Source organism: Schistocerca gregaria, chromosome 7 (genome assembly GCF_023897955.1).
Source record: "Schistocerca gregaria isolate iqSchGreg1 chromosome 7, iqSchGreg1.2, whole genome shotgun sequence".
NCBI classification, from domain to species: Eukaryota; Metazoa; Arthropoda; class Insecta; order Orthoptera; family Acrididae; genus Schistocerca; species Schistocerca gregaria.
In genome coordinates, this window is record NC_064926.1 from 108,977,214 (window position 1) to 109,000,189 (window position 22,976).

Consider the following 22,976-nt stretch of genomic DNA (forward strand, 5'->3'; position numbering starts at 1 on the left):
TTTTCGGTAGGACGGAATTATGTCAGTCTTACAATATTTAAGGCGCAATGTCAGATGTGGCGTAGGAAACGCATCCCGCGCTCTTCCGTCGTATCCAGTTTGAACTGTAACTAGCACAACTGTATTTAGTAATAGGATAATTTCCACATTGACGCAAAAGAAAGCAGATATTAGCAAACGGCATCTAAGGCCGTTTCCTAGCAACAGCCACGCTGTGCATTACGTACTCGTGGGAAGCCAATGAAATACTTCGTGTGAGGATGGAACTGTCGACCTTCACTTTACAATACTTAGGCACTGCCCCGGCGGTACCGACGCATACGTACTGAAACGTCTTTGGATCGTCAGTGAGTACTGCATATTAGAAATTTCGTGTTGGCCCTGATGTGCATTAAAGGGCAGATTTCTTCAGTGGAAGTCAGTTCTGCGCCTAGTCACAGTATATCGCCCTAGCAGCACCAGGAAAACGGGTTCAGATGTGCTCGCCTTCCACTCGGCGTTGAGCGCCTACAGCGAGATAGCCTTCGTCCTCTGGCGCCAGGAGGGAAGGCGACACATCACGGCGCAAACAGCTTGTAGCGGAAGGCAGTGGTGGTGTGTCGGTCAGCGTGGTTGCTTCCCAAGTAGCTGATCCGGGTTCGAAACCCGGACACCACACGGAAGTTGTCTCCTTTACTCAGGAGAGTGTGTTCAACGCTACTTGATCTTCGAATTTCCGAACAGTTGTGGTACGAATGGTTTTCCTCCACCCCTCGTCTCGCTCCGCGAAGGCTAGTGCGGATTACGATTCACAGCATCGTGTGTCCTCATGTGTCGACTTGTCTCGACTTTGCTCGGCTGACGCGGAAGCTGACGCTTGCAAATGGCCGTATATGTAGAGGACTGGCGCTAGAAACGACTGGGAGACGCCAAATCGACAAACACACAACGGACTCTTTCATTTGACAGTGGCCGCAGGTTCGCCCCTGTGCGTACCGAGAAGCAAGAGAGGTGTCAGCGTGCTGGACCGCAGGATTTCCGCGCAGCAGACTCAAAAACTAAGGAAAAAGGCAAAACTGAAGAAACCAATAGCTCGCGGACTTCCTAGGTGGTCACCCACCTGAGTACTAACCACGCCCAACGCTGTCGAATTTCGGTGATCGGGCATGGACCCGTGTCTTTGGCGTGGCATACAAGTTGGCGAGAACGTCGCCAGACGGGCGGACGCCTTAGTCCTTGTACAGATCACTTGGGATTTGCCTTTTAGGGAAACAAAATGGAATAGCCCTTGGTGGGATCGAACCCACAGCCCCCTCGTTATTAGCATAATAACACTCTAACTTGGTGAGCTTATTGCCCGCGCAATACGGCCGCTTCAGGACTCCACTACCCCAACCGCCGTTTCATCTATCTTTATTAAGGCCCTGCCATTCATTGAAACACTTACGTGTCACTGTTGACTCATTTTCGCCTGTCGCTTCGAGCCCAGAGCCACAACACAACGACCACGGAAACGTCCGTGAGAAGAGGTAAAACTCGACACAGGAAAAGTATGTTCCGCTATTTCTTTTCGACTGCTCAGCCTATGGGACGTGAGACGCCAGCACTGCTGTCACTGTCTTCCCTAGCAAAACCTCCATGGCGTGTTTCTGCGTAATTTACTTGTTCTACAACATGAATGGAGTAGGTTAGTTTCTGAATGATTAAAATGCATTGTCAGATGTGGGGTTCGAACCCACGCTCCCTTTCGGGAACCAGAGCTTAAATCTGGCGCCTTAGACCGCTAGGCCAATCTGACGTGTGAGACAACAGCCCCAGTGACTTCCGTCTCTAGCATTATCTCAAGAACCTGACTGCGAAATCTGTTTCTTTTTTCGGTAGGACGGAATTATGTCAGTCTTACAATATTTAAGGCGCAATGTCAGATGTGGCGTAGGAAACGCATCCCGCGCTCTTCCGTCGTATCCAGTTTGAACTGTAACTAGCACAACTGTATTTAGTAATAGGATAATTTCCACATTGACGCAAAAGAAAGCAGATATTAGCAAACGGCATCTAAGGCCGTTTCCTAGCAACAGCCACGCTGTGCATTACGTACTCGTGGGAAGCCAATGAAATACTTCGTGTGAGGATGGAACTGTCGACCTTCACTTTACAATACTTAGGCACTGCCCCGGCGGTACCGACGCATACGTACTGAAACGTCTTTGGATCGTCAGTGAGTACTGCATATTAGAAATTTCGTGTTGGCCCTGATGTGCATTAAAGGGCAGATTTCTTCAGTGGAAGTCAGTTCTGCGCCTAGTCACAGTATATCGCCCTAGCAGCACCAGGAAAACGGGTTCAGATGTGCTCGCCTTCCACTCGGCGTTGAGCGCCTACAGCGAGATAGCCTTCGTCCTCTGGCGCCAGGAGGGAAGGCGACACATCACGGCGCAAACAGCTTGTAGCGGAAGGCAGTGGTGGTGTGTCGGTCAGCGTGGTTGCTTCCCAAGTAGCTGATCCGGGTTCGAAACCCGGACACCACACGGAAGTTGTCTCCTTTACTCAGGAGAGTGTGTTCAACGCTACTTGATCTTCGAATTTCCGAACAGTTGTGGTACGAATGGTTTTCCTCCACCCCTCGTCTCGCTCCGCGAAGGCTAGTGCGGATTACGATTCACAGCATCGTGTGTCCTCATGTGTCGACTTGTCTCGACTTTGCTCGGCTGACGCGAAAGCTGACGCTTGCAAATGGCCGTATATGTAGAGGACTGGCGCTAGAAACGACTGGGAGACGCCAAATCGACAAACACACAACGGACTCTTTCATTTGACAGTGGCCGCAGGTTCGCCCCTGTGCGTACCGAGAAGCAAGAGAGGTGTCAGCGTGCTGGACCGCAGGATTTCCGCGCAGCAGACTCAAAAACTAAGGAAAAAGGCAAAACTGAAGAAACCAATAGCTCGCGGACTTCCTAGGTGGTCACCCACCTGAGTACTAACCACGCCCAACGCTGTCGAATTTCGGTGATCGGGCATGGACCCGTGTCTTTGGCGTGGCATACAAGTTGGCGAGAACGTCGCCAGACGGGCGGACGCCTTAGTCCTTGTACAGATCACTTGGGATTTGCCTTTTAGGGAAACAAAATGGAATAGCCCTTGGTGGGATCGAACCCACAGCCCCCTCGTTATTAGCATAATAACACTCTAACTTGGTGAGCTTATTGCCCGCGCAATACGGCCGCTTCAGGACTCCACTACCCCAACCGCCGTTTCATCTATCTTTATTAAGGCCCTGCCATTCATTGAAACACTTACGTGTCACTGTTGACTCATTTTCGCCTGTCGCTTCGAGCCCAGAGCCACAACACAACGACCACGGAAACGTCCGTGAGAAGAGGTAAAACTCGACACAGGAAAAGTATGTTCCGCTATTTCTTTTCGACTGCTCAGCCTATGGGACGTGAGACGCCAGCACTGCTGTCACTGTCTTCCCTAGCAAAACCTCCATGGCGTGTTTCTGCGTAATTTACTTGTTCTACAACATGAATGGAGTAGGTTAGTTTCTGAATGATTAAAATGCATTGTCAGATGTGGGGTTCGAACCCACGCTCCCTTTCGGGAACCAGAGCTTAAATCTGGCGCCTTAGACCGCTAGGCCAATCTGACGTGTGAGACAACAGCCCCAGTGACTTCCGTCTCTAGCATTATCTCAAGAACCTGACTGCGAAATCTGTTTCTTTTTTCGGTAGGACGGAATTATGTCAGTCTTACAATATTTAAGGCGCAATGTCAGATGTGGCGTAGGAAACGCATCCCGCGCTCTTCCGTCGTATCCAGTTTGAACTGTAACTAGCACAACTGTATTTAGTAATAGGATAATTTCCACATTGACGCAAAAGAAAGCAGATATTAGCAAACGGCATCTAAGGCCGTTTCCTAGCAACAGCCACGCTGTGCATTACGTACTCGTGGGAAGCCAATGAAATACTTCGTGTGAGGATGGAACTGTCGACCTTCACTTTACAATACTTAGGCACTGCCCCGGCGGTACCGACGCATACGTACTGAAACGTCTTTGGATCGTCAGTGAGTACTGCATATTAGAAATTTCGTGTTGGCCCTGATGTGCATTAAAGGGCAGATTTCTTCAGTGGAAGTCAGTTCTGCGCCTAGTCACAGTATATCGCCCTAGCAGCACCAGGAAAACGGGTTCAGATGTGCTCGCCTTCCACTCGGCGTTGAGCGCCTACAGCGAGATAGCCTTCGTCCTCTGGCGCCAGGAGGGAAGGCGACACATCACGGCGCAAACAGCTTGTAGCGGAAGGCAGTGGTGGTGTGTCGGTCAGCGTGGTTGCTTCCCAAGTAGCTGATCCGGGTTCGAAACCCGGACACCACACGGAAGTTGTCTCCTTTACTCAGGAGAGTGTGTTCAACGCTACTTGATCTTCGAATTTCCGAACAGTTGTGGTACGAATGGTTTTCCTCCACCCCTCGTCTCGCTCCGCGAAGGCTAGTGCGGATTACGATTCACAGCATCGTGTGTCCTCATGTGTCGACTTGTCTCGACTTTGCTCGGCTGACGCGAAAGCTGACGCTTGCAAATGGCCGTATATGTAGAGGACTGGCGCTAGAAACGACTGGGAGACGCCAAATCGACAAACACACAACGGACTCTTTCATTTGACAGTGGCCGCAGGTTCGCCCCTGTGCGTACCGAGAAGCAAGAGAGGTGTCAGCGTGCTGGACCGCAGGATTTCCGCGCAGCAGACTCAAAAACTAAGGAAAAAGGCAAAACTGAAGAAACCAATAGCTCGCGGACTTCCTAGGTGGTCACCCACCTGAGTACTAACCACGCCCAACGCTGTCGAATTTCGGTGATCGGGCATGGACCCGTGTCTTTGGCGTGGCATACAAGTTGGCGAGAACGTCGCCAGACGGGCGGACGCCTTAGTCCTTGTACAGATCACTTGGGATTTGCCTTTTAGGGAAACAAAATGGAATAGCCCTTGGTGGGATCGAACCCACAGCCCCCTCGTTATTAGCATAATAACACTCTAACTTGGTGAGCTTATTGCCCGCGCAATACGGCCGCTTCAGGACTCCACTACCCCAACCGCCGTTTCATCTATCTTTATTAAGGCCCTGCCATTCATTGAAACACTTACGTGTCACTGTTGACTCATTTTCGCCTGTCGCTTCGAGCCCAGAGCCACAACACAACGACCACGGAAACGTCCGTGAGAAGAGGTAAAACTCGACACAGGAAAAGTATGTTCCGCTATTTCTTTTCGACTGCTCAGCCTATGGGACGTGAGACGCCAGCACTGCTGTCACTGTCTTCCCTAGCAAAACCTCCATGGCGTGTTTCTGCGTAATTTACTTGTTCTACAACATGAATGGAGTAGGTTAGTTTCTGAATGTTTAAAATGCATTGTCAGATGTGGGGTTCGAACCCATGCTCCCTTTCGGGAACCAGAGCTTAAATCTGGCGCCTTAGACCGCTCGGCCAATCTGACGTGTGAGACAACAGCCCCAGTGACTTCCGTCTCTAGCATTATCTCAAGAACCTGACTGCGAAATCTGTTTCTTTTTTCGGTAGGACGGAATTATGTCAGTCTTACAATATTTAAGGCGCAATGTCAGATGTGGCGTAGGAAACGCATCCCGCGCTCTTCCGTCGTATCCAGTTTGAACTGTAACTAGCACAACTGTATTTAGTAATAGGATAATTTCCACATTGACGCAAAAGAAAGCAGATATTAGCAAACGGCATCTAAGGCCGTTTCCTAGCAACAGCCACGCTGTGCATTACGTACTCGTGGGAAGCCAATGAAATACTTCGTGTGAGGATGGAACTGTCGACCTTCACTTTACAATACTTAGGCACTGCCCCGGCGGTACCGACGCATACGTACTGAAACGTCTTTGGATCGTCAGTGAGTACTGCATATTAGAAATTTCGTGTTGGCCCTGATGTGCATTAAAGGGCAGATTTCTTCAGTGGAAGTCAGTTCTGCGCCTAGTCACAGTATATCGCCCTAGCAGCACCAGGAAAACGGGTTCAGATGTGCTCGCCTTCCACTCGGCGTTGAGCGCCTACAGCGAGATAGCCTTCGTCCTCTGGCGCCAGGAGGGAAGGCGACACATCACGGCGCAAACAGCTTGTAGCGGAAGGCAGTGGTGGTGTGTCGGTCAGCGTGGTTGCTTCCCAAGTAGCTGATCCGGGTTCGAAACCCGGACACCACACGGAAGTTGTCTCCTTTACTCAGGAGAGTGTGTTCAACGCTACTTGATCTTCGAATTTCCGAACAGTTGTGGTACGAATGGTTTTCCTCCACCCCTCGTCTCGCTCCGCGAAGGCTAGTGCGGATTACGATTCACAGCATCGTGTGTCCTCATGTGTCGACTTGTCTCGACTTTGCTCGGCTGACGCGGAAGCTGACGCTTGCAAATGGCCGTATATGTAGAGGACTGGCGCTAGAAACGACTGGGAGACGCCAAATCGACAAACACACAACGGACTCTTTCATTTGACAGTGGCCGCAGGTTCGCCCCTGTGCGTACCGAGAAGCAAGAGAGGTGTCAGCGTGCTGGACCGCAGGATTTCCGCGCAGCAGACTCAAAAACTAAGGAAAAAGGCAAAACTGAAGAAACCAATAGCTCGCGGACTTCCTAGGTGGTCACCCACCTGAGTACTAACCACGCCCAACGCTGTCGAATTTCGGTGATCGGGCATGGACCCGTGTCTTTGGCGTGGCATACAAGTTGGCGAGAACGTCGCCAGACGGGCGGACGCCTTAGTCCTTGTACAGATCACTTGGGATTTGCCTTTTAGGGAAACAAAATGGAATAGCCCTTGGTGGGATCGAACCCACAGCCCCCTCGTTATTAGCATAATAACACTCTAACTTGGTGAGCTTATTGCCCGCGCAATACGGCCGCTTCAGGACTCCACTACCCCAACCGCCGTTTCATCTATCTTTATTAAGGCCCTGCCATTCATTGAAACACTTACGTGTCACTGTTGACTCATTTTCGCCTGTCGCTTCGAGCCCAGAGCCACAACACAACGACCACGGAAACGTCCGTGAGAAGAGGTAAAACTCGACACAGGAAAAGTATGTTCCGCTATTTCTTTTCGACTGCTCAGCCTATGGGACGTGAGACGCCAGCACTGCTGTCACTGTCTTCCCTAGCAAAACCTCCATGGCGTGTTTCTGCGTAATTTACTTGTTCTACAACATGAATGGAGTAGGTTAGTTTCTGAATGATTAAAATGCATTGTCAGATGTGGGGTTCGAACCCACGCTCCCTTTCGGGAACCAGAGCTTAAATCTGGCGCCCTAGACCGCTCGGCCAATCTGACGTGTGAGACAACAGCCCCAGTGACTTCCGTCTCTAGCATTATCTCAAGAACCTGACTGCGAAATCTGTTTCTTTTTTCGGTAGGACGGAATTATGTCAGTCTTACAATATTTAAGGCGCAATGTCAGATGTGGCGTAGGAAACGCATCCCGCGCTCTTCCGTCGTATCCAGTTTGAACTGTAACTAGCACAACTGTATTTAGTAATAGGATAATTTCCACATTGACGCAAAAGAAAGCAGATATTAGCAAACGGCATCTAAGGCCGTTTCCTAGCAACAGCCACGCTGTGCATTACGTACTCGTGGGAAGCCAATGAAATACTTCGTGTGAGGATGGAACTGTCGACCTTCACTTTACAATACTTAGGCACTGCCCCGGCGGTACCGACGCATACGTACTGAAACGTCTTTGGATCGTCAGTGAGTACTGCATATTAGAAATTTCGTGTTGGCCCTGATGTGCATTAAAGGGCAGATTTCTTCAGTGGAAGTCAGTTCTGCGCCTAGTCACAGTATATCGCCCTAGCAGCACCAGGAAAACGGGTTCAGATGTGCTCGCCTTCCACTCGGCGTTGAGCGCCTACAGCGAGATAGCCTTCGTCCTCTGGCGCCAGGAGGGAAGGCGACACATCACGGCGCAAACAGCTTGTAGCGGAAGGCAGTGGTGGTGTGTCGGTCAGCGTGGTTGCTTCCCAAGTAGCTGATCCGGGTTCGAAACCCGGACACCACACGGAAGTTGTCTCCTTTACTCAGGAGAGTGTGTTCAACGCTACTTGATCTTCGAATTTCCGAACAGTTGTGGTACGAATGGTTTTCCTCCACCCCTCGTCTCGCTCCGCGAAGGCTAGTGCGGATTACGATTCACAGCATCGTGTGTCCTCATGTGTCGACTTGTCTCGACTTTGCTCGGCTGACGCGGAAGCTGACGCTTGCAAATGGCCGTATATGTAGAGGACTGGCGCTAGAAACGACTGGGAGACGCCAAATCGACAAACACACAACGGACTCTTTCATTTGACAGTGGCCGCAGGTTCGCCCCTGTGCGTACCGAGAAGCAAGAGAGGTGTCAGCGTGCTGGACCGCAGGATTTCCGCGCAGCAGACTCAAAAACTAAGGAAAAAGGCAAAACTGAAGAAACCAATAGCTCGCGGACTTCCTAGGTGGTCACCCACCTGAGTACTAACCACGCCCAACGCTGTCGAATTTCGGTGATCGGGCATGGACCCGTGTCTTTGGCGTGGCATACAAGTTGGCGAGAACGTCGCCAGACGGGCGGACGCCTTAGTCCTTGTACAGATCACTTGGGATTTGCCTTTTAGGGAAACAAAATGGAATAGCCCTTGGTGGGATCGAACCCACAGCCCCCTCGTTATTAGCATAATAACACTCTAACTTGGTGAGCTTATTGCCCGCGCAATACGGCCGCTTCAGGACTCCACTACCCCAACCGCCGTTTCATCTATCTTTATTAAGGCCCTGCCATTCATTGAAACACTTACGTGTCACTGTTGACTCATTTTCGCCTGTCGCTTCGAGCCCAGAGCCACAACACAACGACCACGGAAACGTCCGTGAGAAGAGGTAAAACTCGACACAGGAAAAGTATGTTCCGCTATTTCTTTTCGACTGCTCAGCCTATGGGACGTGAGACGCCAGCACTGCTGTCACTGTCTTCCCTAGCAAAACCTCCATGGCGTGTTTCTGCGTAATTTACTTGTTCTACAACATGAATGGAGTAGGTTAGTTTCTGAATGATTAAAATGCATTGTCAGATGTGGGGTTCGAACCCACGCTCCCTTTCGGGAAGCAGAGCTTAAATCTGGCGCCCTAGACCGCTCGGCCAATCTGACGTGTGAGACAACAGCCCCAGTGACTTCCGTCTCTAGCATTATCTCAAGAACCTGACTGCGAAATCTGTTTCTTTTTTCGGTAGGACGGAATTATGTCAGTCTTACAATATTTAAGGCGCAATGTCAGATGTGGCGTAGGAAACGCATCCCGCGCTCTTCCGTCGTATCCAGTTTGAACTGTAACTAGCACAACTGTATTTAGTAATAGGATAATTTCCACATTGACGCAAAAGAAAGCAGATATTAGCAAACGGCATCTAAGGCCGTTTCCTAGCAACAGCCACGCTGTGCATTACGTACTCGTGGGAAGCCAATGAAATACTTCGTGTGAGGATGGAACTGTCGACCTTCACTTTACAATACTTAGGCACTGCCCCGGCGGTACCGACGCATACGTACTGAAACGTCTTTGGATCGTCAGTGAGTACTGCATATTAGAAATTTCGTGTTGGCCCTGATGTGCATTAAAGGGCAGATTTCTTCAGTGGAAGTCAGTTCTGCGCCTAGTCACAGTATATCGCCCTAGCAGCACCAGGAAAACGGGTTCAGATGTGCTCGCCTTCCACTCGGCGTTGAGCGCCTACAGCGAGATAGCCTTCGTCCTCTGGCGCCAGGAGGGAAGGCGACACATCACGGCGCAAACAGCTTGTAGCGGAAGGCAGTGGTGGTGTGTCGGTCAGCGTGGTTGCTTCCCAAGTAGCTGATCCGGGTTCGAAACCCGGACACCACACGGAAGTTGTCTCCTTTACTCAGGAGAGTGTGTTCAACGCTACTTGATCTTCGAATTTCCGAACAGTTGTGGTACGAATGGTTTTCCTCCACCCCTCGTCTCGCTCCGCGAAGGCTAGTGCGGATTACGATTCACAGCATCGTGTGTCCTCATGTGTCGACTTGTCTCGACTTTGCTCGGCTGACGCTTGCAAATGGCCGTATATGTAGAGGACTGGCGCTAGAAACGACTGGGAGACGCCAAATCGACAAACACACAACGGACTCTTTCATTTGACAGTGGCCGCAGGTTCGCGCCTGTGCGTACCGAGAAGCAAGAGAGGTGTCAGCGTGCTGGACCGCAGGATTTCCGCGCAGCAGACTCAAAAACTAAGGAAAAAGGCAAAACTGAAGAAACCAATAGCTCGCGGACTTCCTAGGTGGTCACCCACCTGAGTACTAACCACGCCCAACGCTGTCGAATTTCGGTGATCGGGCATGGACCCGTGTCTTTGGCGTGGCATACAAGTTGGCGAGAACGTCGCCAGACGGGCGGACGCCTTAGTCCTTGTACAGATCACTTGGGATTTGCCTTTTAGGGAAACAAAATGGAATAGCCCTTGGTGGGATCGAACCCACAGCCCCCTCGTTATTAGCATAATAACACTCTAACTTGGTGAGCTTATTGCCCGCGCAATACGGCCGCTTCAGGACTCCACTACCCCAACCGCCGTTTCATCTATCTTTATTAAGGCCCTGCCATTCATTGAAACACTTACGTGTCACTGTTGACTCATTTTCGCCTGTCGCTTCGAGCCCAGAGCCACAACACAACGACCACGGAAACGTCCGTGAGAAGAGGTAAAACTCGACACAGGAAAAGTATGTTCCGCTATTTCTTTTCGACTGCTCAGCCTATGGGACGTGAGACGCCAGCACTGCTGTCACTGTCTTCCCTAGCAAAACCTCCATGGCGTGTTTCTGCGTAATTTACTTGTTCTACAACATGAATGGAGTAGGTTAGTTTCTGAATGATTAAAATGCATTGTCAGATGTGGGGTTCGAACCCACGCTCCCTTTCGGGAACCAGAGCTTAAATCTGGCGCCTTAGACCGCTCGGCCAATCTGACGTGTGAGACAACAGCCCCAGTGACTTCCGTCTCTAGCATTATCTCAAGAACCTGACTGCGAAATCTGTTTCTTTTTTCGGTAGGACGGAATTATGTCAGTCTTACAATATTTAAGGCGCAATGTCAGATGTGGCGTAGGAAACGCATCCCGCGCTCTTCCGTCGTATCCAGTTTGAACTGTAACTAGCACAACTGTATTTAGTAATAGGATAATTTCCACATTGACGCAAAAGAAAGCAGATATTAGCAAACGGCATCTAAGGCCGTTTCCTAGCAACAGCCACGCTGTGCATTACGTACTCGTGGGAAGCCAATGAAATACTTCGTGTGAGGATGGAACTATCGACCTTCACTTTACAATACTTAGGCACTGCCCCGGCGGTACCGACGCATACGTACTGAAACGTCTTTGGATCGTCAGTGAGTACTGCATATTAGAAATTTCGTGTTGGCCCTGATGTGCATTAAAGGGCAGATTTCTTCAGTGGAAGTCAGTTCTGCGCCTAGTCACAGTATATCGCCCTAGCAGCACCAGGAAAACGGGTTCAGATGTGCTCGCCTTCCACTCGGCGTTGAGCGCCTACAGCGAGATAGCCTTCGTCCTCTGGCGCCAGGAGGGAAGGCGACACATCACGGCGCAAACAGCTTGTAGCGGAAGGCAGTGGTGGTGTGTCGGTCAGCGTGTTTGCTTCCCAAGTAGCTGATCCGGGTTCGAAACCCGGACACCACACGGAAGTTGTCTCCTTTACTCAGGAGAGTGTGTTCAACGCTACTTGATCTTCGAATTTCCGAACAGTTGTGGTACGAATGGTTTTCCTCCACCCCTCGTCTCGCTCCGCGAAGGCTAGTGCGGATTACGATTCACAGCATCGTGTGTCCTCATGTGTCGACTTGTCTCGACTTTGCTCGGCTGACGCGGAAGCTGACGCTTGCAAATGGCCGTATATGTAGAGGACTGGCGCTAGAAACGACTGGGAGACGCCAAATCGACAAACACACAACGGACTCTTTCATTTGACAGTGGCCGCAGGTTCGCCCCTGTGCGTACCGAGAAGCAAGAGAGGTGTCAGCGTGCTGGACCGCAGGATTTCCGCGCAGCAGACTCAAAAAGTAAGGAAAAAGGCAAAACTGAAGAAACCAATAGCTCGCGGACTTCCTAGGTGGTCACCCACCTGAGTACTAACCACGCCCAACGCTGTCGAATTTCGGTGATCGGGCATGGACCCGTGTCTTTGGCGTGGCATACAAGTTGGCGAGAACGTCGCCAGACGGGCGGACGCCTTAGTCCTTGTACAGATCACTTGGGATTTGCCTTTTAGGGAAACAAAATGGAATAGCCCTTGGTGGGATCGAACCCACAGCCCCCTCGTTATTAGCATAATAACACTCTAACTTGGTGAGCTTATTGCCCGCGCAATACGGCCGCTTCAGGACTCCACTACCCCAACCGCCGTTTCATCTATCTTTATTAAGGCCCTGCCATTCATTGAAACACTTACGTGTCACTGTTGACTCATTTTCGCCTGTCGCTTCGAGCCCAGAGCCACAACACAACGACCACGGAAACGTCCGTGAGAAGAGGTAAAACTCGACACAGGAAAAGTATGTTCCGCTATTTCTTTTCGACTGCTCAGCCTATGGGACGTGAGACGCCAGCACTGCTGTCACTGTCTTCCCTAGCAAAACCTCCATGGCGTGTTTCTGCGTAATTTACTTGTTCTACAACATGAATGGAGTAGGTTAGTTTCTGAATGATTAAAATGCATTGTCAGATGTGGGGTTCGAACCCATGCTCCCTTTCGGGAACCAGAGCTTAAATCTGGCGCCTTAGACCGCTCGGCCAATCTGACGTGTGAGACAACAGCCCCAGTGACTTCCGTCTCTAGCATTATCTCAAGAACCTGACTGCGAAATCTGTTTCTTTTTTCGGTAGGACGGAATTATGTCAGTCTTACAATATTTAAGGCGCAATGTCAGATGTGGCGTAGGAAACGCATCCCGCGCTCTTCCGTCGTATCCAGTTTGAACTGTAACTAGCACAACTGTATTTAGTAATAGGATAATTTCCACATTGACGCAAAAGAAAGCAGATATTAGCAAACGGCATCTAAGGCCGTTTCCTAGCAACAGCCACGCTGTGCATTACGTACTCGTGGGAAGCCAATGAAATACTTCGTGTGAGGATGGAACTGTCGACCTTCACTTTACAATACTTAGGCACTGCCCCGGCGGTACCGACGCATACGTACTGAAACGTCTTTGGATCGTCAGTGAGTACTGCATATTAGAAATTTCGTGTTGGCCCTGATGTGCATTAAAGGGCAGATTTCTTCAGTGGAAGTCAGTTCTGCGCCTAGTCACAGTATATCGCCCTAGCAGCACCAGGAAAACGGGTTCAGATGTGCTCGCCTTCCACTCGGCGTTGAGCGCCTACAGCGAGATAGCCTTCGTCCTCTGGCGCCAGGAGGGAAGGCGACACATCACGGCGCAAACAGCTTGTAGCGGAAGGCAGTGGTGGTGTGTCGGTCAGCGTGGTTGCTTCCCAAGTAGCTGATCCGGGTTCGAAACCCGGACACCACACGGAAGTTGTCTCCTTTACTCAGGAGAGTGTGTTCAACGCTACTTGATCTTCGAATTTCCGAACAGTTGTGGTACGAATGGTTTTCCTCCACCCCTCGTCTCGCTCCGCGAAGGCTAGTGCGGATTACGATTCACAGCATCGTGTGTCCTCATGTGTCGACTTGTCTCGACTTTGCTCGGCTGACGCGGAAGCTGACGCTTGCAAATGGCCGTATATGTAGAGGACTGGCGCTAGAAACGACTGGGAGACGCCAAATCGACAAACACACAACGGACTCTTTCATTTGACAGTGGCCGCAGGTTCGCCCCTGTGCGTACCGAGAAGCAAGAGAGGTGTCAGCGTGCTGGACCGCAGGATTTCCGCGCAGCAGACTCAAAAACTAAGGAAAAAGGCAAAACTGAAGAAACCAATAGCTCGCGGACTTCCTAGGTGGTCACCCACCTGAGTACTAACCACGCCCAACGCTGTCGAATTTCGGTGATCGGGCATGGACCCGTGTCTTTGGCGTGGCATACAAGTTGGCGAGAACGTCGCCAGACGGGCGGACGCCTTAGTCCTTGTACAGATCACTTGGGATTTGCCTTTTAGGGAAACAAAATGGAATAGCCCTTGGTGGGATCGAACCCACAGCCCCCTCGTTATTAGCATAATAACACTCTAACTTGGTGAGCTTATTGCCCGCGCAATACGGCCGCTTCAGGACTCCACTACCCCAACCGCCGTTTCATCTATCTTTATTAAGGCCCTGCCATTCATTGAAACACTTACGTGTCACTGTTGACTCATTTTCGCCTGTCGCTTCGAGCCCAGAGCCACAACACAACGACCACGGAAACGTCCGTGAGAAGAGGTAAAACTCGACACAGGAAAAGTATGTTCCGCTATTTCTTTTCGACTGCTCAGCCTATGGGACGTGAGACGCCAGCACTGCTGTCACTGTCTTCCCTAGCAAAACCTCCATGGCGTGTTTCTGCGTAATTTACTTGTTCTACAACATGAATGGAGTAGGTTAGTTTCTGAATGATTAAAATGCATTGTCAGATGTGGGGTTCGAACCCACGCTCCCTTTCGGGAACCAGAGCTTAAATCTGGCGCCCTAGACCGCTCGGCCAATCTGACGTGTGAGACAACAGCCCCAGTGACTTCCGTCTCTAGCATTATCTCAAGAACCTGACTGCGAAATCTGTTTCTTTTTTCGGTAGGACGGAATTATGTCAGTCTTACAATATTTAAGGCGCAATGTCAGATGTGGCGTAGGAAACGCATCCCGCGCTCTTCCGTCGTATCCAGTTTGAACTGTAACTAGCACAACTGTATTTAGTAATAGGATAATTTCCACATTGACGCAAAAGAAAGCAGATATTAGCAAACGGCATCTAAGGCCGTTTCCTAGCAACAGCCACGCTGTGCATTACGTACTCGTGGGAAGCCAATGAAATACTTCGTGTGAGGATGGAACTGTCGACCTTCACTTTACAATACTTAGGCACTGCCCCGGCGGTACCGACGCATACGTACTGAAACGTCTTTGGATCGTCAGTGAGTACTGCATATTAGAAATTTCGTGTTGGCCCTGATGTGCATTAAAGGGCAGATTTCTTCAGTGGAAGTCAGTTCTGCGCCTAGTCACAGTATATCGCCCTAGCAGCACCAGGAAAACGGGTTCAGATGTGCTCGCCTTCCACTCGGCGTTGAGCGCCTACAGCGAGATAGCCTTCGTCCTCTGGCGCCAGGAGGGAAGGCGACACATCACGGCGCAAACAGCTTGTAGCGGAAGGCAGTGGTGGTGTGTCGGTCAGCGTGGTTGCTTCCCAAGTAGCTGATCCGGGTTCGAAACCCGGACACCACACGGAAGTTGTCTCCTTTACTCAGGAGAGTGTGTTCAACGCTACTTGATCTTCGAATTTCCGAACAGTTGTGGTACGAATGGTTTTCCTCCACCCCTCGTCTCGCTCCGCGAAGGCTAGTGCGGATTACGATTCACAGCATCGTGTGTCCTCATGTGTCGACTTGTCTCGACTTTGCTCGGCTGACGCGGAAGCTGACGCTTGCAAATGGCCGTATATGTAGAGGACTGGCGCTAGAAACGACTGGGAGACGCCAAATCGACAAACACACAACGGACTCTTTCATTTGACAGTGGCCGCAGGTTCGCCCCTGTGCGTACCGAGAAGCAAGAGAGGTGTCAGCGTGCTGGACCGCAGGATTTCCGCGCAGCAGACTCAAAAACTAAGGAAAAAGGCAAAACTGAAGAAACCAATAGCTCGCGGACTTCCTAGGTGGTCACCCACCTGAGTACTAACCACGCCCAACGCTGTCGAATTTCGGTGATCGGGCATGGACCCGTGTCTTTGGCGTGGCATACAAGTTGGCGAGAACGTCGCCAGACGGGCGGACGCCTTAGTCCTTGTACAGATCACTTGGGATTTGCCTTTTAGGGAAACAAAATGGAATAGCCCTTGGTGGGATCGAACCCACAGCCCCCTCGTTATTAGCATAATAACACTCTAACTTGGTGAGCTTATTGCCCGCGCAATACGGCCGCTTCAGGACTCCACTACCCCAACCGCCGTTTCATCTATCTTTATTAAGGCCCTGCCATTCATTGAAACACTTACGTGTCACTGTTGACTCATTTTCGCCTGTCGCTTCGAGCCCAGAGCCACAACACAACGACCACGGAAACGTCCGTGAGAAGAGGTAAAACTCGACACAGGAAAAGTATGTTCCGCTATTTCTTTTCGACTGCTCAGCCTATGGGACGTGAGACGCCAGCACTGCTGTCACTGTCTTCCCTAGCAAAACCTCCATGGCGTGTTTCTGCGTAATTTACTTGTTCTACAACATGAATGGAGTAGGTTAGTTTCTGAATGATTAAAATGCATTGTCAGATGTGGGGTTCGAACCCACGCTCCCTTTCGGGAAGCAGAGCTTAAATCTGGCGCCCTAGACCGCTCGGCCAATCTGACGTGTGAGACAACAGCCCCAGTGACTTCCGTCTCTAGCATTATCTCAAGAACCTGACTGCGAAATCTGTTTCTTTTTTCGGTAGGACGGAATTATGTCAGTCTTACAATATTTAAGGCGCAATGTCAGATGTGGCGTAGGAAACGCATCCCGCGCTCTTCCGTCGTATCCAGTTTGAACTGTAACTAGCACAACTGTATTTAGTAATAGGATAATTTCCACATTGACGCAAAAGAAAGCAGATATTAGCAAACGGCATCTAAGGCCGTTTCCTAGCAACAGCCACGCTGTGCATTACGTACTCGTGGGAAGCCAATGAAATACTTCGTGTGAGGATGGAACTGTCGACCTTCACTTTACAATACTTAGGCACTGCCCCGGCGGTACCGACGCATACGTACTGAAACGTCTTTGGATCGTCAGTGAGTACTGCATATTAGAAATTTCGTGTTGGCCCTGATGTGCATTAAAGGGCAGATTTCTTCAGTGGAAGTCAGTTCTGCGCCTAGTCACAGTATATCGCCCTAGCAGCACCAGGAAAACGGGTTCAGATGTGCTCGCCTTCCACTCGGCGTTGAGCGCCTACAGCGAGATAGCCTTCGTCCTCTGGCGCCAGGAGGGAAGGCGACACATCACGGCGCAAACAGCTTGTAGCGGAAGGCAGTGGTGGTGTGTCGGTCAGCGTGTTTGCTTCCCAAGTAGCTGATCCGGGTTCGAAACCCGGACACCACACGGAAGTTGTCTCCTTTACTCAGGAGAGTGTGTTCAACGCTACTTGATCTTCGAATTTCCGAACAGTTGTGGTACGAATGGTTTTCCTCCACCCCTCGTCTCGCTCCGCGAAGGCTAGTGCGGATTACGATTCACAGCATCGTGTGTCCTCATGTGTCGACTTGTCTCGACTTTGCTCGGCTGACGCGGAAGCTGACGCTTGCAAATGGCCGTATATGTAGAGGACTGGCGCTAGAAACGACTGGGAGACGCCAAATCGACAAACACACAACGGACTCTTTCATTTGACAGTGGCCGCAGGTTCGCCCCTGTGCGTACCGAGAAGCAAGAGAGGTGTCAGCGTGCTGGACCGCAGGATTTCCGCGCAGCAGACTCAAAAACTAAGGAAAAAGGCAAAACTGAAGAAACCAATAGCTCGCGGACTTCCTAGGTGGTCACCCACCTGAGTACTAACCACGCCCAACGCTGTCGAATTTCGGTGATCGGGCATGGACCCGTGTCTTTGGCGTGGCATACAAGTTGGCGAGAACGTCGCCAGACGGGCGGACGCCTTAGTCCTTGTACAGATCACTTGGGATTTGCCTTTTAGGGAAACAAAATGGAATAGCCCTTGGTGGGATCGAACCCACAGCCCCCTCGTTATTAGCATAATAACACTCTAACTTGGTGAGCTTATTGCCCGCGCAATACGGCCGCTTCAGGACTCCACTACCCCAACCGCCGTTTCATCTATCTTTATTAAGGCCCTGCCATTCATTGAAACACTTACGTGTCACTGTTGACTCATTTTCGCCTGTCGCTTCGAGCCCAGAGCCACAACACAACGACCACGGAAACGTCCGTGAGAAGAGGTAAAACTCGACACAGGAAAAGTATGTTCCGCTATTTCTTTTCGACTGCTCAGCCTATGGGACGTGAGACGCCAGCACTGCTGTCACTGTCTTCCCTAGCAAAACCTCCATGGCGTGTTTCTGCGTAATTTACTTGTTCTACAACATGAATGGAGTAGGTTAGTTTCTGAATGATTAAAATGCATTGTCAGATGTGGGGTTCGAACCCACGCTCCCCTTTCGGGAACCAGAGCTTCAAATCTGGCGCCTTAGACCGCTCGGCCAATCTGACGTGTGAGACAACAGCCCCAGTGACTTCCGTCTCTAGCATTATCTCAAGAACCTGACTGCGAAATCTGTTTCTTTTTTCGGTAGGACGGAATTATGTCAGTCTTACAATATTTAAGGCGCAATGTCAGATGTGGCGTAGGAAACGCATCCCGCGCTCTTCCGTCGTATCCAGTTTGAACTGTAACTAGCACAACTGTATTTAGTAATAGGATAATTTCCACATTGACGCAAAAGAAAGCAGATATTAGCAAACGGCATCTAAGGCCGTTTCCTAGCAACAGCCACGCTGTGCATTACGTACTCGTGGGAAGCCAATGAAATACTTCGTGTGAGGATGGAACTATCGACCTTCACTTTACAATACTTAGGCACTGCCCCCGGCGGTACCGACGCATACGTACTGAAACGTCTTTGGATCGTCAGTGAGTACTGCATATTAGAAATTTCGTGTTGGCCCTGATGTGCATTAAAGGGCAGATTTCTTCAGTGGAAGTCAGTTCTGCGCCTAGTCACAGTATATCGCCCTAGCAGCACCAGGAAAACGGGTTCAGATGTGCTCGCCTTCCACTCGGCGTTGAGCGCCTACAGCGAGATAGCCTTCGTCCTCTGGCGCCAGGAGGGAAGGCGACACATCACGGCGCAAACAGCTTGTAGCGGAAGGCAGTGGTGGTGTGTCGGTCAGCGTGTTTGCTTCCCAAGTAGCTGATCCGGGTTCGAAACCCGGACACCACACGGAAGTTGTCTCCTTTACTCAGGAGAGTGTGTTCAACGCTACTTGATCTTCGAATTTCCGAACAGTTGTGGTACGAATGGTTTTCCTCCACCCCTCGTCTCGCTCCGCGAAGGCTAGTGCGGATTACGATTCACAGCATCGTGTGTCCTCATGTGTCGACTTGTCTCGACTTTGCTCGGCTGACGCGGAAGCTGACGCTTGCAAATGGCCGTATATGTAGAGGACTGGCGCTAGAAACGACTGGGAGACGCCAAATCGACAAACACACAACGGACTCTTTCATTTGACAGTGGCCGCAGGTTCGCCCCTGTGCGTACCGAGAAGCAAGAGAGGTGTCAGCGTGCTGGACCGCAGGATTTCCGCGCAGCAGACTCAAAAACTAAGGAAAAAGGCAAAACTGAAGAAACCAATAGCTCGCGGACTTCCTAGGTGGTCACCCACCTGAGTACTAACCACGCCCAACGCTGTCGAATTTCGGTGATCGGGCATGGACCCGTGTCTTTGGCGTGGCATACAAATCTGTCTCGCGTGTGTAGACGGGCGGACGCCTTAGTCCTTGTACAGATCACTTGGGATTTGCCTTTTAGGGAAACAAAATGGAATAGCCCTTGGTGGGATCGAACCCACAGCCCCCTCGTTATTAGCATAATAACACTCTAACTTGGTGAGCTTATTGCCCGCGCAATACGGCCGCTTCAGGACTCCACTACCCCAACCGCCGTTTCATCTATCTTTATTAAGGCCCTGCCATTCATTGAAACACTTACGTGTCACTGTTGACTCATTTTCGCCTGTCGCTTCGAGCCCAGAGCCACAACACAACGACCACGGAAACGTCCGTGAGAAGAGGTAAAACTCGACACAGGAAAAGTATGTTCCGCTATTTCTTTTCGACTGCTCAGCCTATGGGACGTGAGACGCCAGCACTGCTGTCACTGTCTTCCCTAGCAAAACCTCCATGGCGTGTTTCTGCGTAATTTACTTGTTCTACAACATGAATGGAGTAGGTTAGTTTCTGAATGATTAAAATGCATTGTCAGATGTGGGGTTCGAACCCACGCTCCCTTTCGGGAACCAGAGCTTAAATCTGGCGCCTTAGACCGCTCGGCCAATCTGACGTGTGAGACAACAGCCCCAGTGACTTCCGTCTCTAGCATTATCTCAAGAACCTGACTGCGAAATCTGTTTCTTTTTTCGGTAGGACGGAATTATGTCAGTCTTACAATATTTAAGGCGCAATGTCAGATGTGGCGTAGGAAACGCATCCCGCGCTCTTCCGTCGTATCCAGTTTGAACTGTAACTAGCACAACTGTATTTAGTAATAGGATAATTTCCACATTGACGCAAAAGAAAGCAGATATTAGCAAACGGCATCTAAGGCCGTTTCCTAGCAACAGCCACGCTGTGCATTACGTACTCGTGGGAAGCCAATGAAATACTTCGTGTGAGGATGGAACTGTCGACCTTCACTTTACAATACTTAGGCACTGCCCCGGCGGGTACCGACGCATACGTACTGAAAACGTCTTTGGATCGTCAGTGAGTACTGCATATTAGAAATTTCGTGTTGGCCCTGATGTGCATTAAAGGGCAGATTTCTTCAGTGGAAGTCAGTTCTGCGCCTAGTCACAGTATATCGCCCTAGCAGCACCAGGAAAACGGGTTCAGATGTGCTCGCCTTCCACTCGGCGTTGAGCGCCTACAGCGAGATAGCCTTCGTCCTCTGGCGCCAGGAGGGAAGGCGACACATCACGGCGCAAACAGCTTGTAGCGGAAGGCAGTGGTGGTGTGTCGGTCAGCGTGGTTGCTTCCCAAGTAGCTGATCCGGGTTCGAAACCCGGACACCACACGGAAGTTGTCTCCTTTACTCAGGAGAGTGTGTTCAACGCTACTTGATCTTCGAATTTCCGAACAGTTGTGGTACGAATGGTTTTCCTCCACCCCTCGTCTCGCTCCGCGAAGGCTAGTGCGGATTACGATTCACAGCATCGTGTGTCCTCATGTGTCGACTTGTCTCGACTTTGCTCGGCTGACGCGGAAGCTGACGCTTGCAAATGGCCGTATATGTAGAGGACTGGCGCTAGAAACGACTGGGAGACGCCAAATCGACAAACACACAACGGACTCTTTCATTTGACAGTGGCCGCAGGTTCGCCCCTGTGCGTACCGAGAAGCAAGAGAGGTGTCAGCGTGCTGGACCGCAGGATTTCCGCGCAGCAGACTCAAAAACTAAGGAAAAAGGCAAAACTGAAGAAACCAATAGCTCGCGGACTTCCTAGGTGGTCACCCACCTGAGTACTAACCACGCCCAACGCTGTCGAATTTCGGTGATCGGGCATGGACCCGTGTCTTTGGCGTGGCATACAAGTTGGCGAGAACGTCGCCAGACGGGCGGACGCCTTAGTCCTTGTACAGATCAAACACGCGATCTAGTGTGGAAACAAAATGGAATAGCCCTTGGTGGGATCGAACCCACAGCCCCCTCGTTATTAGCATAATAACACTCTAACTTGGTGAGCTTATTGCCCGCGCAATACGGCCGCTTCAGGACTCCACTACCCCAACCGCCGTTTCATCTATCTTTATTAAGGCCCTGCCATTCATTGAAACACTTACGTGTCACTGTTGACTCATTTTCGCCTGTCGCTTCGAGCCCAGAGCCACAACACAACGACCACGGAAACGTCCGTGAGAAGAGGTAAAACTCGACACAGGAAAAGTATGTTCCGCTATTTCTTTTCGACTGCTCAGCCTATGGGACGTGAGACGCCAGCACTGCTGTCACTGTCTTCCCTAGCAAAACCTCCATGGCGTGTTTCTGCGTAATTTACTTGTTCTACAACATGAATGGAGTAGGTTAGTTTCTGAATGATTAAAATGCATTGTCAGATGTGGGGTTCGAACCCACGCTCCCTTTCGGGAAGCAGAGCTTAAATCTGGCGCCCTAGACCGCTCGGCCAATCTGACGTGTGAGACAACAGCCCCAGTGACTTCCGTCTCTAGCATTATCTCAAGAACCTGACTGCGAAATCTGTTTCTTTTTTCGGTAGGACGGAATTATGTCAGTCTTACAATATTTAAGGCGCAATGTCAGATGTGGCGTAGGAAACGCATCCCGCGCTCTTCCGTCGTATCCAGTTTGAACTGTAACTAGCACAACTGTATTTAGTAATAGGATAATTTCCACATTGACGCAAAAGAAAGCAGATATTAGCAAACGGCATCTAAGGCCGTTTCCTAGCAACAGCCACGCTGTGCATTACGTACTCGTGGGAAGCCAATGAAATACTTCGTGTGAGGATGGAACTGTCGACCTTCACTTTACAATACTTAGGCACTGCCCCGGCGGTACCGACGCATACGTACTGAAACGTCTTTGGATCGTCAGTGAGTACTGCATATTAGAAATTTCGTGTTGGCCCTGATGTGCATTAAAGGGCAGATTTCTTCAGTGGAAGTCAGTTCTGCGCCTAGTCACAGTATATCGCCCTAGCAGCACCAGGAAAACGGGTTCAGATGTGCTCGCCTTCCACTCGGCGTTGAGCGCCTACAGCGAGATAGCCTTCGTCCTCTGGCGCCAGGAGGGAAGGCGACACATCACGGCGCAAACAGCTTGTAGCGGAAGGCAGTGGTGGTGTGTCGGTCAGCGTGGTTGCTTCCCAAGTAGCTGATCCGGGTTCGAAACCCGGACACCACACGGAAGTTGTCTCCTTTACTCAGGAGAGTGTGTTCAACGCTACTTGATCTTCGAATTTCCGAACAGTTGTGGTACGAATGGTTTTCCTCCACCCCTCGTCTCGCTCCGCGAAGGCTAGTGCGGATTACG

At 50.7% G+C, this 22,976-nt stretch overlaps 12 non-coding genes across 12 annotated transcripts; all 12 read right to left on the minus strand.

Annotated features, from left to right (window-relative positions):
* Positions 1 to 1,693: 1,693 nt before the first annotated feature.
* On the minus strand, positions 1,694 to 1,777 carry Trnal-uaa (transfer RNA leucine (anticodon UAA)). Its single transcript has one exon. It is a non-coding gene; the product is annotated as a tRNA-Leu (tRNA).
* A 1,766-nt stretch (positions 1,778 to 3,543) lies between these two features.
* Positions 3,544 to 3,627, minus strand: Trnal-uaa (transfer RNA leucine (anticodon UAA)). Its single transcript has one exon. It is a non-coding gene; the product is annotated as a tRNA-Leu (tRNA).
* A 1,766-nt stretch (positions 3,628 to 5,393) lies between these two features.
* Trnal-uaa (transfer RNA leucine (anticodon UAA)) lies at positions 5,394 to 5,477 on the minus strand. The gene has a single exon. It is a non-coding gene; the product is annotated as a tRNA-Leu (tRNA).
* A 1,766-nt stretch (positions 5,478 to 7,243) lies between these two features.
* On the minus strand, positions 7,244 to 7,327 carry Trnal-uaa (transfer RNA leucine (anticodon UAA)). Its single transcript has one exon. It is a non-coding gene; the product is annotated as a tRNA-Leu (tRNA).
* Positions 7,328 to 9,093: 1,766 nt separating this feature from the next.
* Trnal-uaa (transfer RNA leucine (anticodon UAA)) lies at positions 9,094 to 9,177 on the minus strand. Its single transcript has one exon. It is a non-coding gene; the product is annotated as a tRNA-Leu (tRNA).
* A 1,754-nt stretch (positions 9,178 to 10,931) lies between these two features.
* Positions 10,932 to 11,015, minus strand: Trnal-uaa (transfer RNA leucine (anticodon UAA)). Its single transcript has one exon. It is a non-coding gene; the product is annotated as a tRNA-Leu (tRNA).
* Positions 11,016 to 12,781: 1,766 nt separating this feature from the next.
* Positions 12,782 to 12,865, minus strand: Trnal-uaa (transfer RNA leucine (anticodon UAA)). The gene has a single exon. It is a non-coding gene; the product is annotated as a tRNA-Leu (tRNA).
* A 1,766-nt stretch (positions 12,866 to 14,631) lies between these two features.
* Positions 14,632 to 14,715, minus strand: Trnal-uaa (transfer RNA leucine (anticodon UAA)). The gene has a single exon. It is a non-coding gene; the product is annotated as a tRNA-Leu (tRNA).
* Positions 14,716 to 16,481: 1,766 nt separating this feature from the next.
* Trnal-uaa (transfer RNA leucine (anticodon UAA)) lies at positions 16,482 to 16,565 on the minus strand. Its single transcript has one exon. It is a non-coding gene; the product is annotated as a tRNA-Leu (tRNA).
* A 1,766-nt stretch (positions 16,566 to 18,331) lies between these two features.
* On the minus strand, positions 18,332 to 18,417 carry Trnas-uga (transfer RNA serine (anticodon UGA)). Its single transcript has one exon. It is a non-coding gene; the product is annotated as a tRNA-Ser (tRNA).
* A 1,766-nt stretch (positions 18,418 to 20,183) lies between these two features.
* Trnal-uaa (transfer RNA leucine (anticodon UAA)) lies at positions 20,184 to 20,267 on the minus strand. Its single transcript has one exon. It is a non-coding gene; the product is annotated as a tRNA-Leu (tRNA).
* Positions 20,268 to 22,033: 1,766 nt separating this feature from the next.
* Positions 22,034 to 22,117, minus strand: Trnal-uaa (transfer RNA leucine (anticodon UAA)). Its single transcript has one exon. It is a non-coding gene; the product is annotated as a tRNA-Leu (tRNA).
* Between the last annotated feature and the right edge of the window lie 859 nt (positions 22,118 to 22,976).